Source organism: Pteropus alecto, unplaced genomic scaffold, assembly GCF_000325575.1.
Source record: "Pteropus alecto unplaced genomic scaffold, ASM32557v1 scaffold280, whole genome shotgun sequence".
Lineage (NCBI taxonomy): Eukaryota > Metazoa > Chordata > Mammalia > Chiroptera > Pteropodidae > Pteropus > Pteropus alecto.
The window spans coordinates 549125-564496 of record NW_006430057.1 but is presented as its reverse complement, the minus strand read 5'-3'; the positions used below and the strand labels follow the sequence as shown (position 1 = coordinate 564496).

Sequence of the window (15372 nt, the reverse complement as noted above, 5' to 3'; positions counted from 1 at the left end):
TTCTGAGATGCCTTGTCACCTTGGTTGTTCATGGTGTTTAATGGACTATTTCTGCGCTTGGGCATTAATGGAAGTGTATTCTGTTGTTTTTCCAGAAAGGTTTATTATATAAAGGTCTCTCTTTAGATTGCTGCAAAGAAGGCACTTTTCTTTTGGTTTCCAGTAGGTGGCGTCTAAGCCTCTTGCATCTCTGCTTTATATAAAGCTTAAGTAATGCCTTTTTAATTTTCTTGTAGTATTTAATCACGCTCGCTACCCTCAGTTTCAGTCCCTGTCAGTGTCAGCGAGAGTCTCAGCAGTGTTTGCTCAGATTCCCCTGGGGCTCTGTGGTGATTGGTCTTGGAGGGTATGGTGGGAGGGACCCTCTGGATTTTGGGTTGGGGGCTGCGGTCAGCCTCGATTTTGCAACTGGGGCTGGTAAAAATCAACTGTTGTTTCTCTGTGGTCCTGTCTTGCTTCTCTGCTTTCTGCCCTGATGACTGGGCCTTGCCACTAGCTGGCCATGTGGATCTCACAGCTTTCTCAGGTAGGGCCGTTCAGTGAAGTCTCTGCACCTTCTCCTCAACCCCTCCTCCTGCAGGGAGCTCCAGAAGCTGCAAGAGGTTGCTTTAGTCTTGGCAGCTTTTGCTCAGATTCCCCTGGGGCTCCACGGGGATTGGTCTCGGAGGATATGGGGGGAGGGGTCCTCTGGGTTGGGGGTTGAGGGCTGCAGCTCAGCCTCGGTTTTGGATCTGGGGCCAGTAAAAATCAACTGTTGTTTTTCTGCTGTCTCATCCTGCTTTTCTGTTTCTGCCCTGATGACTGAGCCCTGCTGCCAGCTGCTAGAAATCCCAGCATTTCCACGTTGGCTGATCAGGGAAGTCACCACGCCTTCTCCCCTCCTCCTCCTCCTGCAGGGAGCTCCAGAGGCTGTGAGGGGCAGCTTCCTTGTTTCTCCTAGTCCACCTCCTGACACCTAGGGTTCTGACCTGTGGTAGCTCTTATGCACAGATCCCATGCTCAGACATGCTGGTGTGCAGTTTGGGTGGTTTTTTGTTGAGTTTTAGATGTTCAGTTTATTTTTGTTTCAAGGGGAGAGATCTGCGGATGTCTCTCACTCCCTGTGTTTCCGGTTTATTGGATTTCTTTCTGCCACCTTAATTTGTGCTTTCTGTTTACCCTGCTTTTTCTTTTTTTTTTTTTTTTTGGTATTCATTTGTACTTGCAATATTGGTTTTATTCTTATTCTATGGCCGGGTTTTGGGAGAGGTTTACCAGAGGGGTATTTATTTGTTTATTTTTACAGGAATCTTTCAAATTCACTATGACATTTTGTAAGGGTTAGTCTAATCAAAACAAGATCACATTATGCATGGATTCGCTTAACTTGGCATAGTAAATGGCAAAACCTTTCAATACACTAGAAGTGAAAGAATGAGTATGGCACCATTGCCAAATCCTATGTGCTGTGGAACTTCCACTCCTGTATCCTGTTTTGGACCCCAACTGTGAGACATAAGACTAAGTGAGCATGTTCATGATGTCAATCCGTATGTTAAATATTAATATTTTACTTCTTGGTTTAAAAATATAGATATTCTAATATTTTTTCTTCTTCCTCGAAAGGGTGTTATGGGTTGAATTATACTCCCAAAAAAGATATGTCGAATTCCTAACCCCCAGTATCTCAGAATGTGACCTCATTTGAAAATAGGGCCTTTATAGAGATAATCACATTAAAATAGGGTCATTAGGGTGGGCCATAATCCAATATAACTGATGTTCTTTAAAAAGGGGAAATTTAGACACAGAGACAGAGACACAGGGAGAACACCATGTGAAGATGAAGGCATCTACAAACCAAGGAACACCAAAGATTGCCATCAAACCACCAGAAGCTAGGAGAGAAGCATAGAAAAGATTCTCTCTCATAGCCCTCCAAAGAAACCAACCCTACCTACACCTTTCAGCCTCTAGGACTGTGAGACAATAAATGTCTGTACTCAATCTGTGGTACTTTGTTACTGCTGCTGTGTTAGTGATACTAATTAATATTAATATTAATGTTACTAATGCAGTTTGGAAACATTGACCTTGTTCACCATATTAATGGAACTTGATTTCCTTAAAGGTACTTCCTTACTTTCCTAATCCACAATTTTTAATGGTTTTATTCATCTCAGAAGCTAAGCAGGGTCGGGCCTGGTTAGCACTTGGATGGGAGACCATCTAGGAAGACCAGGTGCTGTAGGTATAAAAAATAAGGGATTGTAAACTAACAAAGTCCTTGCAATCTGTGAGGTCAACCAAAGGTTGCTTCACCTAAAAAAAATAAATAAATAAAATTGTTTTATTCAATGATAGAAAACAATAAATTATTGGGAAATTTTTTCATTGATTTCTTCTTTCATTTTGAACACATGACTTACTAGGCATATAGTAGGGAATAAAACACAAGCTCCTCTGCTCCTAGAGCTTACATACCAATGAGGAAGACAGACACGAAACAAATAAAGATATAGGGACAGACTTTTTAAGTGATGTTAAGGAAATACAGGGCACTATGAAGCAGTATAAGAGAGTGTTCATAGAAGTCCTCTCTGAAAACAATCTTTTTTTCTTTTAATTAAAAAAAAATTCATTTGCAGTTGACATACAATATTAGTTTCAGGTGTACAACATAGTGATTAAACACTTACACAACTTATGAAGTGATCACCCTGATAATTCTAGTATGGAGAGAGAATCTTTAATCTGAGGTTTGAGGAAGGATTCCCATGTAAAGACAAGGAGAAGATCATTTCAGACAGAGGGAACTGCATGTGGAAATACCTTGGCATGTTCAAAGAACAGATTGGATCTTAACTTGCTAATGCACTGGATATTATGGGAAATGAGGGACAGGAAACGACCAAAGATGACTAACTTGGATTCAGAACAAGGAATACTATTAAGAAGAAAGAGGAGCATTACAGAATGATAAAGGGATCAATTCTCAAGAAGACATAACCATCCTAAGTGTATATGTACCTAACAACAGTGCATCAAATAAGTGAGGCAAAACTGAGAACTGCAAGGAGAAATAAACACATTTGCTATTATAATTGGAGAATTCAACACTCTTTGTCAGTAATCGATAACATAAAGAGGCAGAAATCGGTATGAATATAGAATGAATAATGGAGAAATGTGAAGATGAGAACCAGTGGCAACCCTGAGAAAAACTGCAGCAAGGTGGGGTGTAGTTCTTTCCTCGAACCAACTCTTCTACATTCCCCCTCAGGAAGAGAGGCCCACAGGAACTTTGAACAGGTTTGGAGAAGTGATTCCATGCAGCACGGAGAGTAGACTGTGGCAGGCATGTAGGTACATGGCTTAGATCTCCCTTCAAGGAAGAATTTACCATATATCTGCGAGGAATAGAGTTAGCTGACAGCTTCCAGCTGCAGTAACTTCTAAGATCAGCCATAGCAGTCTTGACAAGGCCACGTTTTCCCTTGAAAGACTCCAGCCAATGGCTGAGCATGGTGGCAGTACTAGGGCCTGGCCATTTCTGCCCAACATGGGATTCTTCTAACAGGCAGTCTTTCCTCCAGAACTCCCCATTGTGTTAACTAAGGCTTTGTCACACCTGTCTCACAGTCTAAGGCAATTCTGTCCAAATGCCCTTCCTTCCCCCACCCTTTCACATGTGTCGGATTTGCATCATAGTCTGGGGGTTTCCCTGCCCAGTCTTGCTCCCTGCCCTTTAATCTTTCACAGGCATTATCTCCAATCAACATCTTGCATTCCTAATTCCATTTTAGCATCTGCTACCTGGAGGAACCAAATTGGTACAATTAGCCACTTACCATCGCCATCTACTTTGGAGAAATTCTACAGAAGACACTTACTCGAGCATTTCAAGAGTCTCTTCATTATGATCAAAATGTTTTCAGCAAGTTCACCAGTTGAATTCACAACTAGATAATCTAGATAATAAAAACCACTTAATACCCCAAACTCACAATCTTTATTAAGGTATATGTGCTGCAGCTACATCTTTTGTAAGCATTGCACTAGCTTCCTCTTGCATGGTACAACACTGATGAAGCTTGTCATAAAAGCATACATTTGGGTTGTTCCACGTCAATTCTAGTCATGTTTATGATCATTCAGATTGAAGGTTTTTCCAGAAGGTCACAGATTTTTCTTGGAATTCAAACAGTCAAGTGATGGCTTTTTTAAATGAAAGTCAGTGACTTTCTTGAGCAAAAGTAATTATTTGTAGGCATTGCTCATCTATTCGTAAAGCTGAGAAAGAAATCCTTAAGATAACTGACAAGTATTAAGTGCTTCTCTTAAATCTTCACTTATAGCTCAGGTTTAGATGCCCTTCCTGTGGATAGCAGTGCATAGCAGTGTTAATCAGAGTAGATTAGACTCTGCTCTAGTAGCAAATAAACTCTGAAGTTTCAGTGGCTTAAGACAAAAGTTTATTTCTCACTCTCACAAAGTCCCATGAGATGGTTCCCATCTGAATAACTCTCCTAGATAGGTTTCTTCTAAGTGGTGAACTCAAGAATCCAAGTTCCTTGCTTTGTGCTCTGCCATTTCAGAGTCTAACAGCACAGAGATCTAGCATGAAAAATTATGAAGTCTATTGTATGAGCTAGACCTGGAAATGACAGTTATCAATTTCACCCACATTCCTTTGGCCAGAACAAAACACATGGCCTCACTTGGCTAAAAAGAAAGCTAGAAAAAGTAGAGGAGCTCACGGACATTGGTGTACAGTCTCTGCCATAATAGACTTTGCTTTTGGTGTAACAGCTTGAATACATGAAACAAGCTCTCAAATTAGATTTACCATAGCTTTAACACCTTTCATATTTTATTCGTGTACCTCACTTTCAGTCTAAATTATTCTCACAAAGTCATCAATAAACTTAAAGTCCCTCCTTATCTCAGTTAATTGCATCGCCATCCACCAGTTTACTCAAGTCCAACATTTAGAAGTTATCTTTGTTTCTTCTACATGGAAACTAAAAAAAAAAAAAAAAAGAGCCAAAGAGACCAATGCAGGGGTGATTCCAGAGTAGCTTTCATGAATATTACAGTCCAATAGGAAAGCATATTCCTACAAAGAAGATGGGTTGATAGCATTATCTGTAAAGAGTATCTTAATATATTTACCTAATTTCTCATTGTAGTATGTACTTCTCATAGCCTATAAAGACTCCCTGAAAGGGAAGAGGGTGCCCTGAATATCTAATGTGAGTATTCAGATCTGCCTAGAAGTCATATTTTTCATGGTCAATTAATAAACAGACATTCTGATTCATATGTCAGTATATTATGAGTTGGATCATTTATTAATTCATATATATTCAACAAATATTTATTGAGTGCCTACTAGCTTACCATATGCCATGGCACTGTTCTAAGTGTCAAAAATACATAAATATACAAAACAGACAAAAACCCTGCCCTGGAGCTTACATTCTGATGGGCTAAAGAGAAACAGAGTTTTTAAGGAAATACATAGTGTAGGGGTTCAGAAGGAGTCTCCTCAGAAAGTGCTACCCTAGCTTACAGATTATTTCTAGCTGAAGGCAAGAAAAGCCTAACAAAGTCAAGAAGAGTTTTGGGGTTTGGGGATTTTTTGTTTGTTTGCTTGTTTCTTAACTACTCCTTATCTGCTTAAGGGAATTCAGATAGAAAAACCTTCAGGAAGGGAATCTCAGCATATTTACCTTAGCATAATATGAACTAAGTGTGGCAGACAGGGAGGAACCAAGCAAAGGTCTGTTTGTTAGGTCCAATTGTTTTGGGGTGGTCTGCCAAGAATTTGTTTACCAAATGTTTACTCTTTTTCATCTGCCTGTGAATTACCTATTTTCCCTTTGAAGTTTCAGACCCATACTTCTCTCTCCTTAGTCCAAAATATAACTCATCTTGCCTCACTATCTTTGGAATTTTTATGCTTATGCGAATTCCTGGTGCACAGGTATTAAAACATGATTTTATCCTGTTAATCTGCTGTTATCATTTAAATTATTTGACTAGCCAGAAGAACTAAGGGGGCAGGGGAAAGTTATGGTGTCCCCCTATAATAGTATATCATATCATAATAAAATCTATAAAGAAAAAGAAAGCAGGGAAGGGGGCAATTGTGGAAGCAGAAAAACCCGTTGGGAGGAAATTCCAATAATATAAGTAGGTGATGATAAATTTTAAAGAGAAAAATAAGTGCCAGGCATGACTATTGAGATTTTTGGCCTGAGTTACAAAACAAAACAAAACAAAACAAACAAACAAACAAAACACCAAGTTTCCATTTACTCAGATGGGGAAGGCTAGGAGAGGGGCAGATTAGGTGGGGAAGATCAGGGGTTTGGTTTGAGACATATTAGGCTTGAAATGCCTGTTAAATATCCAAGTGGAGCTATTAAGGAGGTATGGGGACTAAAAAATATAATTACTACTTTTCCTCCCACCTTCTAAGTTCTTCTAGCTGGGCTAATAATCAAATTAACAGACAAATTAACAGGAAAATATTAAAAATTTTCATACATGCTCATGGGGAATTCACATAAGCATGAAAATTCTAAAGACAGTGAGGCAACATTGAATATATATGGCATTTATGGACAGAGGAGAAAAAGGGAGGACAGGGTATTAGGTTTCAGAAGTGAAAATGGGTGATTTACAGGTAGTTGAGAAACATAAGAACATGTGTGGCAGGCAACTTCTTGCCAGGCAACTCAAACAATGGAACACAGCGGGTGTCTAGCTAACAGGCACCTGCTTGAAGCCCTCTTATTTAGCATTCTTAATTCAAATTAAACTATTCAGGCTAAGGCAAACATCCTAAGATTTCCTTCCTGAAGCAGGTTTTTCTGTCTGAATCTCTTGGGCAAGAAAGGGAGGAGAGTCAAAAGTTCTTTCTGAATCTTGTTTCTTAATAAATAGATTAAAACCAATATCCCCAAAAAAGCAGCTTCAGGGTGGCAAAACTTCGGTTCCCTTCAGAGGCATCTGGGTATGAGAATCTGAAGTTCAAGGCAGAATTCCAGGCTGGAGATACATACTTGAAAGTCATCAGGACATAGATGGTACTTCAAGGTGTGAGACTAGATGAGGTCACCATGGAAATCGGTTTAAATAGAGAAGAGGCTCAAGGACTGAGGTTGTGGAAATGAGGAAGAAGCAGCAAAGGAGACTAGAAGGACAGATCAAGAGTCAGTCCTCCAAACTAGTTCACATCAGAGTACACTGATAAAGCTGAGTTTCTGGATCCGCAAAGCTAAAAAATATATAGCAGGTACTACTGTCCCATGAAGTCTGGCTAAGTAGTCAGGGCCCCAATAGCAAAGGACTCCATGGCTCATTGCAACCAGCTGCTGCTACCTTCATTGCTGCTGCCAACACCAACTGACCTAGAAGTAAAGGAACACTTTATATCACAACACCTGGATCCTACCAGCAGGTTAGGGTGAAGACAAGGGTTAAGTTAAGCTTAGGGTTAGGTTAAGGTTAGGACTGCTAGTCTGTGATGCGCTAAGTCCCAATAGCCTCAAACCTCTCCTCAGGATGTTTCCCCCGACATCCTGCTGTAACTGACACCTTGGCTGTCTGCTGGTGCCTCTAAAGTGCAGGCTGTTTATTCTCTCATCTCCCCGCAGCTAAATGCCTTAGAGAGTGCCAGGGGGGTGGAATTGGAGCTCTCTTTGCTCCCGAAGGCCACTTTCTGATCTTTGGTTCTCCCCACTTTTGAGAAATCTCTGGCTCCTCCTTAGCTCATATCATCACGTTATTTCACCCTCTCCCCATCTTAGTGGTAATCTTCTGCTACCCTCCTAGCCACTGCCCTCCTTCGTAAAGGCTTTAGTTCTTGACTCACTTTCTGTCTTCTTTGTGGCAACTTCTCCCGTCATTCTCAGTGATTTCAACATTCACACGGCCAACCACCCTGCACTCTGGTCTCTTGTTTCCTCCATCTGTGCATTGCCAATGATCACTAGCATTTCGAGAAGCACTTCACAACATGGATGAATCTCAAAGACATTATGCTGAGTGAAAGAAGCCAGTCTCAAAAGGTTACATGCTGTATGCTTCCATTTATATGACACTCTTGAAAGGCAAAACTATAGGGACAGAAAACAGATCAGTGGTTGCCCAGGGCTGAGGATGGGGAAGGCCTTGACTGTAAAGGGGCAGGACATGAGAATTCTGGTGTCTGATCGAGCAGTTCCGTATCCTGATTGTGGTGGTGGTAGTCACATAGATCTATACATGTGTTAAAACTCCTAGAACTCTACATCAAAGATAACAAGGTAAGTTTACTTCACATAAATTGTAAAATGTGTAGAGGTGGAGTGATTAAAATGTAATGAGTCTAGGTCTTCAGATAGTATTGAGAAATTTATTATTCCGTCACTTGGACCATCTCTTAGTGTTGTAAAAATATCAATGGCAAAGAAACTAAAAGGATCATGTGACTACCATGAAAAACCTTTGAAATTTGGATTACTATGGCCTGGTAATGGGAGCAAATTAAATTCCATTAAGTGACATTTGTATCCCCAGAATAGTGCTGATATAGAGTAAGTATTCAATAAATATTTGTAAAGTGAATAAATCAGTAAGTGAATGAATGAATGGAAAGGCTCGTACATTTTGATTTGAAATCTTTCTGCTTCAAACATCATCAAAAATTTCGAAGCAGAATGGGAGGACATTCAAGCATTGCCTAAAGTTAAATACAGTGTGCCAAGAATAAAAATGCAAAAGTTGTATAAACCACATTTTATAGTGTTATATTTAACTGCAAAGGTTAGAGCTGCTGAACCATTGCCAAAACTGCTGCTAAAGACAGAGAGAAAACAATAACTGGGGACAAAGCAAATGTCTCCGTCAAATATCACAGTTCACTTTAGAATTACAGATGTGGCTGGAAACTTAAAATGGCAAATATCCAATTTCTGACAAGGCTGATGTTATTCACTGTGAACTAATGTGAATTTAATTTTTTTCCTACTTATCATATATGATCTAAATAAATAATTTCATGAAGACATTATGTTCTGCTAATCTTTTCCAACTTGTAAAACTGAATAAGATTTCCTTTTTTCCTTTCTTCTTTTATTCATTCCATCCTTCCTTCACTCATCTAACTAACCATTACTGAGCACTATGTGCCAGCAAGTGTTCTAGGCACAGAGGACACAGCTGTGAACAAGAGACAAGATCTGCTTCTTCATGGATCTTACATTCTGATAGGTGGAAACAGACAATAAACCGAGAAAAGAAAGATAACAGATAGCGATAACTGTTACACAAAGAATCAAAATTAGACAATATGGTAGAGTGAATGGCGTAGCTCTGTAGATAGGGTGGTCAGGCCAGCCCTCTGAGAGGAGATGACATTAAAGCTGAGCTCTGAATGACAAGAAGCAACCAGCTGCAAACATCTGAGGAAAGAACTTTCCAAGCAGAGGGAGCAGCTAGAGCAGTGGTTCTCAAAGGAATGGCACTGCCTCCTAGGGGATATTTTGGAAATGTGGGTGCTGCACTGATCAGGGCATTCTACTAGCATTTAATGGGCAAGGGCCAGGGATGTTGCACATCTGCAATGCATGAGACTGTCCTGTATCCTTTATGGCCTTCCAGATCCACCAGACATTCATGTAGGTAGAAAGACTATTTAAAACTATCAGAATTGAGAACTTAGCTCTCTTCACTCATAAAGACATAACATTTTTTGCACAGCGTTTATGTACATGGAATTGTTCAGAAAGGCAAGCACCATGTAAATAGAAAGCATATTGTATTTTGTTTCACTCAGAACTTCACCAAGAGTTGGTTAGCATTTCAAAATCAACATCTCCCCAGTGACAACACCATGTCACAGAAAACACCAGGTCTAATGAGCATGCTTCAGAGAAAATCGATGACGGAGATTTTTTTTTAATTGATAATACATACCATGGTAAAAAGAAAAGAGGGGGAAAAACAAACAGTTCAAAAGGGCACATAGTCAAAAGTCAATCTCTCTTTCACTCTTGTTTCCAAGTCTCCCAATTTCCTTCCCTAGAGAGGAATTGATTATCATTTTTTTTGATAGCCTTCCGTTTTTGTTTAAAAATAAAAAAGGCATGCAGACAGGAAAGAAAGGAGGAAAAAAGAACAGGAAAAAAATCCATATAAATGAATATTTGTCTGAACATGAAAAAAATTTTTGAGGAAAGATGTACACACGCACCAAGCTCTTAATGTTGGTTACCTCAGAGCATGCGCAAGGGGAACTTAACTTTCTTTAATACGTGTCTGCACTGTTTGTCTTGCACAACGGGTATATACTACTCTTGTAAATGAAAAACTCCGAAAGGTTAAAGAATAAAAAACAAATTAAGAAAGCAGGAATCAACCAATGTTGGTATAAATATAGCAAGATCAACTATAATTTGAGAAACATCAGCAAGTTAAACTAAGGTAATGTTTTGAGAGAAGATTTCACTTAGAATAGAAACTAAGAAATGAGAGCTGGGGAATTAAAAACAATTAGCATCTCCCAAGTCCTGACCATGGTGACGGAAGGCTCGAATCAGCTAGCCATCTTCCTCCTTATGTTACAATACTACTTCTAAGAATTTTTCTTACTGTCTCTTTCCTTTTTTATTTTAGTTGTCATACATTTGTTTTTAACATGACACCCTGGTTTTATAGCATATGAATTTTTCAAAGTTGGAGATCTTTTTACCTACTATGTTCTTCAGACTTTTCAATAAATGGGAATGAGAGGCAGTAAAGTTAGCTTGAATCTGCAAGTCACAATACAAATACAGAACACCCTTGGGGATTGATTTCTGATTGAGATTGTAGAAGCAAAAGGGATTATATGGAAAGTAACCTCACAGGGTGATCTGATCATAAATTCCTAATTGGGCAGGTCATAGTGGGTAGTCACACCCCAAGCATATAAATTCTTTAGTAAAAGGCTTATCTTTATTTTAAGGGAGCCCTGTCCACTGTTTCTGTGCATCTAAGTTAACATACTTTTGAAATGCCTCCTTTCAAACCCCTCCTAAAATTTGACCACCCTCAAGAGAGCACATAATTTTAACTGTCCTATAATCCGATCCTCGCCTTGCTTTTTCCCACCTTCATGTAATCTTCCTTATGTTCCCTCCTTAATTTCAAATGCATAAAAGATACTGAAAATTGTCATTCTCTGGAGCATGTGAGATCTTGCTCCCTGGCACATGTCCTCACTTTGGCTCAAATAAACTCTTATGTACAGGTTTTGGAGTTTCTTACATGGACATTTACTTGGTGTGGTATGGCAGGATTCTGAAGAAGCCCACCCAGGACCACACTCCTGACCAGGTGCTAGGTACAAGCAGGGGCTCACTGTGCTTCATCAGCTCCCCAATTTCCATCAAGTGAACTTGGGTGAGTCTTTTTCTTGGAATCTTGAACCTGTCTGCTTTAGGTAGTGGTTCCTGACTTCATCTGCGCTGTTCTTGTGTGGCTGTTTTTAATTTCGGCTTTTAAAAATTGGCTCAAAAAAAAATTTAAATTAACATAGTAAATCATGTCTCCAAGGCCAACAAGCTCGACAACAGTCAGTCTCTCTTTAGTTTGCAAGTTTTATATACAATATGTATGGAGCCTCAATTTGCGAGTATCTACAGAAATGGGGAGATTTAACTAAAACTGATATCAGCTTAAAGTGGCTGAAATGGGGCTCTTTTGGATACCTCTAAATTAGTGTGTGTGTGTGTGTGTGTGTGTGTGTGTGTGTGCGCGCGCGCGCTCAATTGGAAAAAGCAGGCTATAAAATTGAACTGAACGAATAGGACGCTTATCTTGATTGACAAATAGAAGCCTCTAAAAGGAGCGCGGATAAATTTTTTATTCTCGGGAAGTTAATAAGAAAATTTTAGAAACTGTCTGAACCCTCAGATAAAATCTCTTCTCTTCAGAAAGTCAATAAGGAACTTTAGAGACTGTCGCTGAACTAAAGGCTTCCAAAACTGCTCAATGCCAACATCCCTCTTCCCCCTTTCTCCATCCACCCCACTACTTTCGGAGCTCCTTTTCCTGACTTGCCCTGCCTTTCTCCTCCTCTTCTTTCCTCTCCACCACCACCTACTGACTTAGGGGAAACTAAAACCAGAAAGCCAGACTAGGATAGACTAGAAGAACCAGAAATTCTGGCAGCTCCTTTTTGAGAAAAGCCAATAAGAGGACAAGGGGAACTGGTGATAATTTACTTAGCTTGGACTGAAGCAGAATTAAGAAATCTAACTAAAGGGTTTCCTGATCCCTTCCAAGGCCATGTTGGGTTGTCAAAGGAATTTGATTTAAATGTTAGAATATATGATCCTGGTTATTCTGACCTGTTCCAACTAGTACACCTATGGGTTTCTAAGAGCAAAGCAGCAGAATGGTTAAGTAAGGTCTGCTGGAAAATCCCATAGAGGACTTTTTTTAAATGAAGAGAAATGGACCAAGAAAAATGCAGGGAATTAGCCCATTAGCTTCACCAAGCCATCCCTGAGATTTTTCCCTGGAAAATAGACTGGACGAAAATCCAGCAATGTAGACAAAAACCTGATGAAATTATACTTGCTTTCTTTGAATGTTTTGAAAAAACTTTCCAACAATATTCAGGATTATCTCCAGACAGTTTTAAGGATCGTCAAAATGATCCAATGCTCAATTCAGCATTTCTGGAAGGATTAGATTGTAATTCTGATTAAAGAACACGAATTAAACTGGCCGACCACACATGCTGATGAACTAGCAACTCTGGCCGATCAATTGTTAAAACTATTCAAAAGGAAGAAAAGGATAAAGCTACTAAAATTATGAACTTACTGTTATTCTCTGAAGCATTTATCTCAGTCTGTTATCTTACTTCCAGGTAGTATCCTCTGTTTGGCTCAAATAAACTCATAAAAATTTTCTACGGGTTTGGACATTTCTTATATCAACGCCCCAATCGTTGAGAGGAGAGCAAGACTTCCGTAACTAGAACAAGTCCTCTCGATTTAAATCCTACAATACCTTTTAGAAAAGGGTCCTTTATCATCATGAGTGTTATTAAATGTAAAACATAACCATACAAGCCTAAAAGCAACTATGTGCCTGGGATGTCTTGTACTAACACACTGCTAACTGCCCCCTTTCCTTTTCATTTTTATTATTGATATGGCTTTTTAAAGAAACACGGGGATAATTTTGGAATTTTTAAAATTTTTTCAAAATCCTTCTTGGATTCTGGCCACCTCACTTCTTTCTTCTTGGCCTCTTTCGTCCTCTTAGCTAAGAGAACCACTGAAATAGACCTTACTCGAGTTACACTCTAGGCACAGTGGATGTGTAGTGTAGCTGTTAGACAGCGTTGGCATAAAACTGACCTAGATTTAAATCTTGACTGCCTGGTGGTAGCTGTGTGACCTTGAGCAAGTCAGTCTGTCTTGGTTTCTCCCTCTGTATAATAATATCTAATCACAGCTAACACATATATAGTGTTTACCTGTATCAGACATCATTCATTTGATCCTTACAACACCCCCTAGTGGAAGAAACTATAGATCAAGCAACCGAGGCCCAGAGAGGTTGAGTGACTTCCCCAAGGGCACACAGCCAGTAAGCTGCAGAACAAAGATTCTAATGCAGGTTCCAGAGTCCAGGCTCCAACCACCGTATATACCTACAGCCTTTCCATATGAGGGCAATAAATGAGGACATACCTATTAAGGGCTGTTATGAGGATTAAATGAGATCACGTATGTAAAGTCCAATACTTGACAAGTGTCTAATAGGTAGCAGCTGTGTGTGTTATAGAGCTCTTTCCTTCTGCACTGGGAAATCTGCAAGTCTTTGAGGGTAGGAAAAAAAGAGGTCGGAGGAAAGAGAACAGAAGCCAAGGGAGAAAGGTGATGAGGTGGAATGTGGAAGGGGAGTACGGAGGTTATGGAGAAGTAAGAAACTTTCTCTAACCTTCAAGGTTCTTTCGGCTGGACTAATAATTAAATTGACATAGATTAACAAGAGAAAATAATGAAATTTAATTATATACATATGCATGAAAACCACTGGTACATGAGAGAGTCAGAAACCCCCACATACATGAGAGGTCCAGAGACAGACAGGTAAAATGTTAAAATAAGGCATATATGACATTCTGAGCTAAGAATGATGTAAAGGCACCTTGGGGCTTCATCAGAGAGTAGGACGGTCATCCACAGTAATGTAGAGAGGAGGCAAGAGAATTAAAATGTTAATCAAGCCACAAGCAGAGACTGCAACATGCTGATCAGTCCTGCAGCCAGGCCAGAAGGACACCTTCAGAACAAGGGAAGATTTCTGCTGGGATTCCTAGCCCCATCCCCACACCTGTGAAGGGGAAACAGGAATCAAGAATCATTTCCTATGGCTAAAACCATGGGGGATCTATGGATTAAAGCCTAGGAACGGCCAGCCGGCCTTTCACTCTTCCTCACTGTAGGTCCATATCAAAGGAAATGGGTTAACAAAGTCTTTTAAACTATAACTCAGAGGAACTAAAGGATGATATATAAACTGAATTCCCTGACCAATCAGCCCCCTACTCACTGTCTTTCCATGTCTCTCTTGGTCCCTCTCATTCTATGCCTTTGAGAGGAGACCACACTCTGTGGAGTGTTATCCCTTTTCTAATAAATTTTCCTTTTGACTCTAACTTTGGCGTGTGTGTTGAATTCTTTCTACACTCTCTGCCAAAAAACTCTCTTCTCTCTGTACAGGGCTTGGTCTCTCCGTCTGTCATTTGGGGAAATTTGCTCTGTCCTGCATCAACAAGACTTTAAGAGAGATGTTCAGTAATTAGAAGTTGTCCTGCCCTATAGATAAGTCAAAAAAGTCACATCTGGTTATAACTCTTATTGTGGGCAAGGCCCCTAAAATTCTTTGAGGGAGAGGCAAAAGTTTCTCCGGAGACTGCAGGGTCTTTGTTTGTTGCCTTTAGCTCAAAATAATCTACATACCACGGAAGCACATCCTGGGGTGACCTGTTCTGAAGTCCCACAGGATAAACAAGAGAGGCAGAGAGAGCTCTGAATACTTAGGAAACAACTCTAGCTGACTGGGCCTGCAGCGAACACAGAGACACTTCTCAACTGCAGAACAGAAACTTGCCAACTGCAGAGCAGAAGTTAAATCCGCCAGGCTTCCGACCTAGGCGACCTCCTCCGCCCCACCACACCCTACCCTAAGGCCTCCAGGGCGGGACCGGCTTCCCGATTTGGCGGCGCGTCTTCCTGGCTCTGGGCGGACCTGGCCCGCCCCCTCTGCCTGGAGCCCCAGGCCCGAGCCACGCGGTGTCCTGGGCCGGGGCTCCGTTCGTGGGACGCGATGACG

At 40.3% G+C, this 15372-nt stretch overlaps 1 protein-coding gene across 4 annotated transcripts in view; it reads right to left on the bottom strand.

The window, feature by feature from the left end:
- The window catches only part of LOC102879959 (A-kinase anchor protein 17B), a 137703-nt gene that overhangs the window by 81259 nt on the left and 41072 nt on the right, over positions 1–15372 (bottom strand). The window lies entirely within an intron of this gene.